The sequence below is a fragment of the Manis pentadactyla genome, chromosome X (assembly GCF_030020395.1).
Source record: "Manis pentadactyla isolate mManPen7 chromosome X, mManPen7.hap1, whole genome shotgun sequence".
Classification (NCBI taxonomy): Eukaryota; Metazoa; Chordata; class Mammalia; order Pholidota; family Manidae; genus Manis; species Manis pentadactyla.
In genome coordinates, this window is record NC_080038.1 from 113,924,644 (window position 1) to 113,931,839 (window position 7,196).

The 7,196-nt window shown below is 36.1% G+C and overlaps 1 non-coding gene across 1 annotated transcript; it reads left to right on the forward strand.

Annotated features, from left to right (window-relative positions):
* Positions 1 to 954: 954 nt before the first annotated feature.
* On the forward strand, positions 955 to 1,061 carry LOC118934455 (U6 spliceosomal RNA). The gene has a single exon (XR_005033475.1). It is a non-coding gene; the product is annotated as a U6 spliceosomal RNA (small nuclear RNA).
* Positions 1,062 to 7,196: the final 6,135 nt, after the last annotated feature.

Consider the following 7,196-nt stretch of genomic DNA (forward strand, 5'->3'; position numbering starts at 1 on the left):
CCCTTCCCCAAACAGCTGCTGATAAACAACGTGTCCCTAGCAGCAGACTGAACTGCTACAGTACGCTGACTCTTAACAATAGACTGGGAAGATTCAGCAGGACAGGAACACAGAACTCAATCACTTAGTATCCTGCAGTCACTCCGAGGAGCAACGGCATCATTTACACCACAGCTAATTTCTCCAAAAGGATGCTATATCCTGACCCAAGCAGAGAATTGCAAACTTTGTGATATTACTTCCAAGCCAAGTACTCGAAGTCACTAGAAATGTAAGCAAGCCATCGCTAGGATCTTCGTAAATCAGTCTAACTCCCTGTCTTGTGGACAGCAACTATACGGGAACAATTGCAAACTGGATCAGACTGAGAATGTAGCAACAATCAGCCCCAAATACATCTTCCAATGCTCAGACACAGATAATTTAACGTAAAAAGTTCTGTGTTCCAAATCCCTGATAATCATCTCACCTTTTGGGGAAAACAAAAACAAAGGAAAAGAAAAAAACACTTGAAACTTATTTTCCAAATTTACTTACATCCCCTTAGGAAGTTAAGAGGCATTTAGAGAAAAAGACTTGATTTTACCCCTGAAGATACTGCCCCATCCCAACTACATGTCAGGCATTCAAAGAAGAAGAAGCTGCTCAGCTTCATCAAACAGCACATGCAGGTATCATAAATCCAGTAGTAAAAACCCTAAGCAGGTTTTTCAAGTTCCCCTGAAATTCTAGGAGCAATACATTCTGAGCCTACAAACAATTTGACATTTGGATGGGTCCTCAGTGGATGGGTCCTTCGGTTTATCTGTGACATTAGTAAATGGCATTATTACATCTTAGAATAATAAATACTGGATATAAATTAGTATGGAGTTGTATTTTTTAATAACTCATTGGTTAATGATATTTTTAGTTATGCAAACAACACAGGCTAATGTATTAAAAAATAAATCAGTGTTTGCTTTGGCAGCACATATACTAAAATTGGAACAATACAGAGAAGATTAGCATGGCCCCTGAGCAAGGATGACATGCAAATTTGTGAAGCGTTCCATATTTTTTGTAGATTAATGATAACAAAAACAACAAAAACTATGTAGTTTAAAATCTACCTACATCCTAGAAAATCCTCTGACCCAAGATTGTAGAAATTGGTGTTTCAATTCTGAGGTGTGTGTAAAACTTGAGAAGTTAGAGAAAAGTCTTTAGAATTTTTAGGACTAATAAAAACAGATGCAAAAATGTCAAAGAAGTGGTATGTGGCATTATAGATTCAGAATTAAATTACAAAGTACCCTATTCTCTGATAAATGAAGGGAAAGTTTCTGCATATCTTTGAATTGTTAGAATCTAAAAAGTTGGAAATTAAACTTGCAAAATAAAGTTCAATTTGAGTTCTACTGAAAAAAAAAAATTAAATAAATAAATAAATAAATAAATAAATAAATCAGGTCATACAAAAAGTTACAATTTTCTAGAATTATACTGATGACTAGTCCTTTCCACAGCTTTGGTGTGACCTCTTCATAGAGGTCATCTTTTTCTAAAGCAGCTCTTCTTGTTTCTACTGTTAATTCTATTAATTCCCTTACTTTAATTTTATTTTTTGATCCTTATTGCATATTATAATTTATGATTATAATTTAATTTATATATTTAATTTGTCTGTTAAAACCTAAAATGCCATTGACAGTTACAAACTATTATTTTATGAGTTAAATTGATACGATGTTTCTTATTACATGAATTTTACAACACCCCTTCTATAATGAAAACTTCATGGGAACATTGTTGGATTTTCAGTGACTAGTATAGTGCCAGACTCGATAACTGTCAAGTGAATGAATGAATCAGGTCATGATAATCATGCTGCTCTGAATCTTTCCATATTAGTACATAAAGAGTAATTGTTTTCTCTTTAAGTGTTATATTGTTCCATTGTATTTAATAACTCCTTTTTTGATTGTTATTAACAGTATTTCCAAGTTTCCTGCTATTAAACAATATTCAATGAACATCTGATAAACAGAACTTTGGGCAATTGGGTAAGCATACTTTAAGATAAATTCTTTGGAATGGAATTATTGGGTGAAATGTTAATTTGGACATATATTGTCAAATATAGGATTTTGTTTGTTTTTGAACACACAGCATAGAAGAGATATTCTAGTAAGAGTTATGATATCAGTGGCCTATTTGGAACAACACGCTTCTTATATGAATATTTAACCAATACATGGGTCCCAAGTAGCAACTATTGCTCGAGATTTTTTAGACAGGCTCCAAGATGTTCTAAATTTCACTAACCTCTCTGCTTTGGAAGAAACTAGGTAACTCTGATCCCTTTCATTCTATCCTGCACACCATCACCAGATTAATTTACCCTAAACACTCCTTTAATCATGTTAATCTCTTGTTGGAAAACCTGCATCAGTCTGAGATTAGGTGCAATTTTTATTTTTTTCTTAATGCTTTTCTGTGTTTTGAAATGTTCTGAAATAAACATGTGTTCTTTTATAATTGAAAAATGTTATAAATCAATGAAAGAAAGTAGCAGCCTCTGTCTTTTGAAAACCAACAGGAAATCAACCTAAATGTGTTTACTTTTCTAACCAGAAATATACTAAATGCCATTAAAAAAAAAATTCCAATGGCTGCCCATTCTGCACAAGTTAAAAATATCTCCATCCATTAATTTGAGGGTCTCCATGATCTGACCTCAACCCAAATTTCCAAAGTTGTCATTGATCTAGAAGCTTATTGAACTCTGTTAAAGATATTACCTAAGCATGGTCTCTGGAACATGCTGTTTCTCATATAATTTACCTGACCAGTTAATATTGCTACTCTTTTTTCCTCAGTACACTTCCTTAAAGTCCCTTAAGGCCAAATCAAATCCTGTGTGTTTGGGAAAGACTACTTTCATGAGCTTACTCTATTTAAGATGTCCAATTTTCAACAAAACAATTGCAAGACATGCAGAAAAATTAGAAAGTATTACCCATACATAGGAAATCAATCAATAGATATTGTCCCTTAGGAAGGCCAGTCATTGAACTTACTAGATAAAGACTTTAAATCAGTTATTTTAAATGTGGTCAAAGAACTAAAGGAAATCATGTCTAAAGAACTAAAGGAAAGTATGAAAATAATGTCTTAACAAATAAAGAATACCAATAAAGGGATAGAAGTATTTTTTTTAAAAAGAACTAAGAAATTCTGAAGAATAAAAGTATAACTGAAATGAAAAATTCACTAGACAGGCTCAATGAACAATAGAAGAAAGAATCCATGAACTTGAAAATAGATTGATGGAGACTATGAAATATGAAAAATACAAAGAAAAAACAGTGAAGGAAAATGAACTAAGCCTCAGACTTGTAAGACAACAAGTATACTAAAATATATATAGCAGGAGTTTCAGAAGGAGAAGAGAGAAAGGGGCAGAAAGAATATTTGAAGAATGCCCCCAAACACCCCAAATTTGATGAAAAAAAATTAATCTTCACATCTAAGAATCTCAACAGGTGCCAAGTAGGATAAACTATATACAACTTAAAGGTAAGTTTAAAACACATTACATACATGTCCAAGAAGCTCAAGAAACTCCAAGTAGGATAAGTTAAATACAACTAAAAAATGAGTCCCTGTTTATAACAGTCACATTTCAAGTGCTCAATGGCTACATATGGCTAGTGGATGCCATACTGAACATTGCAGAAAATTTCAGTAATTGATGTAAGTTCTATTTCAGGGTACTAAAATATGAAACTACTGTCTGCAATGAGAAGGGACTAGTGGTTACCAAGGGGAAGGGCTTGGGGAGAGTGGGGGCAGGAGGGGGAAGGGGACTAAGGGGCACAATAATTCTCAATCACAATATAGGTTGGTCATGGGGACAGTAGTATAGCACGGGGAAATACAGTTAGTGATTCTGTAACATCTTACTACATTGATGGACAGTGACCGCACTGGAGTGGGTGCAGACTTGATAATATGGGTAAATGTTGAGCCACCATGTTGTGTATTTGAAACCAATATATAAATTATATACATATATATAACTTATATATAAGATTGTATATCAATAATACTTTAATTAAAAAACCCACCCTCTCATATATTATGTTTGGTCCTCCCTTGTTTCCAGTTGAATTCCTTATCTAAAGCCACTCCTCCTCCTTCACCTCCTCCCACCTACCACACTCACCCATCTATGAGCTCAGCCCTATTTCTAGAACAAACCATGATCCTATAAGTCAAGAGGGGTCTTAGGAGTTTTAACCAGGGCCAAAAGACCCAGTATTAAGTTACTTTTGCTCATGATTCCACCCTTGTCTTGTGCTATAGTTCTGATGACTGGATTTTGAACTTAGTTTTATGACAAAGTAGCCACACTTATTCCTTATTGTTGGATTCCTGTTTGTATTTTTTCACCTGTACCAGAGTACAGGTCCCTGTCTTCTTACCAGCCTAGGATAGTGCTAGTTCAAAGACTGAAGCGCTGCCTTGCCCTTGCCAGTTTCCTTCCCAGGGACTAGAGACCTTCAAAACCAAAGCTCAAAACTGAAGCTCATACTGCCTGGTCACCACTTTAGTAAGTATTAATAATAGGAGAGAAGTCCCAAAAATGTCAGGCATAGTCTAGCTCCTTTAATTCTGAGTATAATTATGAAGCACTGATTATATATATTCTGTTTTAGAGATAAGCAAATCAAATCTCACAGACATTGCTAATGTGTCTAAAGTCATCTAGCAGATAAGTAACAGATGTGGAGTTTTAAACATTTTCAGCTGACTCTGGAATCCATGTCTCTTCTACTGTTCTATATGCTCAACATCAGAGACTAGCTCTTGATACTCTATTCTAACCTAGTGACTAGGATTATGTAACCAGACAGGGTGTGTTACATGGCCATGTAGCAGACATCCTGAATTCCAACTCTCTACCTCAATTGTTGACCTGCTGCTGATCCAGGATTGCTTACTGGGGTTATTGGCTCACCTACTTTATCATTCCCTAATCAATTGCCTGATGTTGATGGTGGTAGTGAACTAGTAGCTATGGTCTTCTGATCATCATGTTTTGTTTGTTGGACCAGACTTCTTTTCAAGACCTACACTTAAGTTTGCCTCACCATAGTCTACTCCAATCCAAGGAAGACATCTAATTCCTTGGTCCTGACCCCTTCAGTCATTTCTACCTTGATGCCATTAAACACATCAGGCCTGATCTAACTATGACACTGCCTGGCACAGAAACTTGCACATAGTAGGGTCAAATACATATTTGAAGTAGTTATACAGTGATTCTTAATATGAAGCATTACAAATGTGCATGTAATAACTCTCAATTGCTCAGTTTCAAGTATGGATGTCCCCTGTGTAGTATAACTACATCAGAACCAGAAAAGGAAAACTCAAGAAGTAACATAGGGCAGGAAGAAGGGAATCCCATGAGTCAAGCTAAGTACAACCAATAATAAAAACAAAGAGTAGTGTTATTTTTATTAAAAAAATATTAATACTAAGAGTGTGACAATAAGGTACCATTTAAAGTGAATAGATCTCAGAAATTATGGTAAATTCTTTACATATATGATTTGATTTAATCTCCCCACACTGAAATGCAGGTTAGTCACTATCTTTTTGAAAATTAAAGTTTAAGTACCTTGACCAGCACAGGATAACTCCAGAATTTCTGTAAAGGAGGAGGTCTTGGCATGGTATGCTTTGGGAGTTGTCTTGGGAGTCTTGGCAGAGTAAACAATTATCTTAGATTATGGGGGTGGCTTCATGGGAATTATAAGCAGGAGAAAGCTGTGATCAATACACTGTCATTGCTAATTAAGTAAATTTGTGCTGGGACTTTGGTATCAGTTGTCTGAATACAAACTCAGAGCTATAGTACCACTATTCTCCCACTAAACCTGCATTGCAAACAGGGACTCCAACACTCTACTCTGGGAGGTGGGCACTGGGATCTGACTGGGAATTTATCTTTAAGGCACAGATTAGTTCAGGAGGAATTTCATCTGGAGTTCTTGTTTTAATAAAGCATTTTGGGGATTTGTTTTTATTTAGTTTTTTGCAAAACAGTTGACAAGGTCCATCAGATTTATGTTGCAAACACTTCAGGTTATTGTATGCAATGGTTTTTCTCAGCTGCCCACAAGCAGTGAGGGATCTTTCAGGAGGTCTTTCTTGATTCATCAGTGTAACTTCTTATTTCCTGTCCCCTGAGAACGTACGACTGACTGATTACCTCCCTAATGCACATGATTTCTGTATCTATCAGGACTCTGCAAAAGGAGAGTGAGATGGCTGCTAAATTTCTGCCTTGATAACTGACCAGATCACCCATCCATCAGGAGTGTCACTTCTCAAGGCAACTATCAAAAAAAGACAAACTATGAGAATTTGGAAAAGTTCCTAAGGAAAAAAAAGATAGTTGAGGTCCCTAGCTATAGCTATTGTCTATTGTTGTCTCTCATCTTGCTGAACCTGGTGTTCTGTGAGAACTGTCAATATCCTTAGTGTGCAAGTTATTGTGCCAGGTCTGCCCATTAGCCGACTGCTGACCCAGCCACAGCAAAGAACTCCAGCGGGTGTTGGAAGTATGCTGATTTCAGCCTGCCTTTGTGCTCTGGTACCCAACCTAAAAAAAAGGCACATGATGACTCAGGTCATATATTAATTTTTATTTTTAGACTCAATGCTTATCCAAACATAGAAAAAGCAAATGTTTAGATTTATGCCTCCTTCTTGTTTACCACTGTTGAAAAGTCCAATCAGTATCTACAAAGAGGTGCTAATGCTTAAGGAGGAAGTGCAGGGGTTTCAAAGTTAAGATTGGTGCCAATCAATGTTCTGATACATAATTCAAAATCCTTTTCTGAAATCTTTGGCCCTTAATGACTCAGAGTAAGACAAAGCCACGTTCCCCCTTTGGCTGCTGTTTCCGCTTGGTTACAGCTACATATATGGCCACAATATCTGCTGTAGAGGAGCACTTTCACACAGACAGAGGGATTTGTGCTTCTCTGGTAGTTTCTGTGGTATTTACTTTCAGAATGAATGTTTAGCCTTTTAGGTCATTAAGAGTCCAATTGAACAAATTCTAAGTCACTTATTGAAGGGTGCCGTGATGATCTGAAAGATTCATTCTCAAGCAGAGATGTCTAGATCCAAGGGAA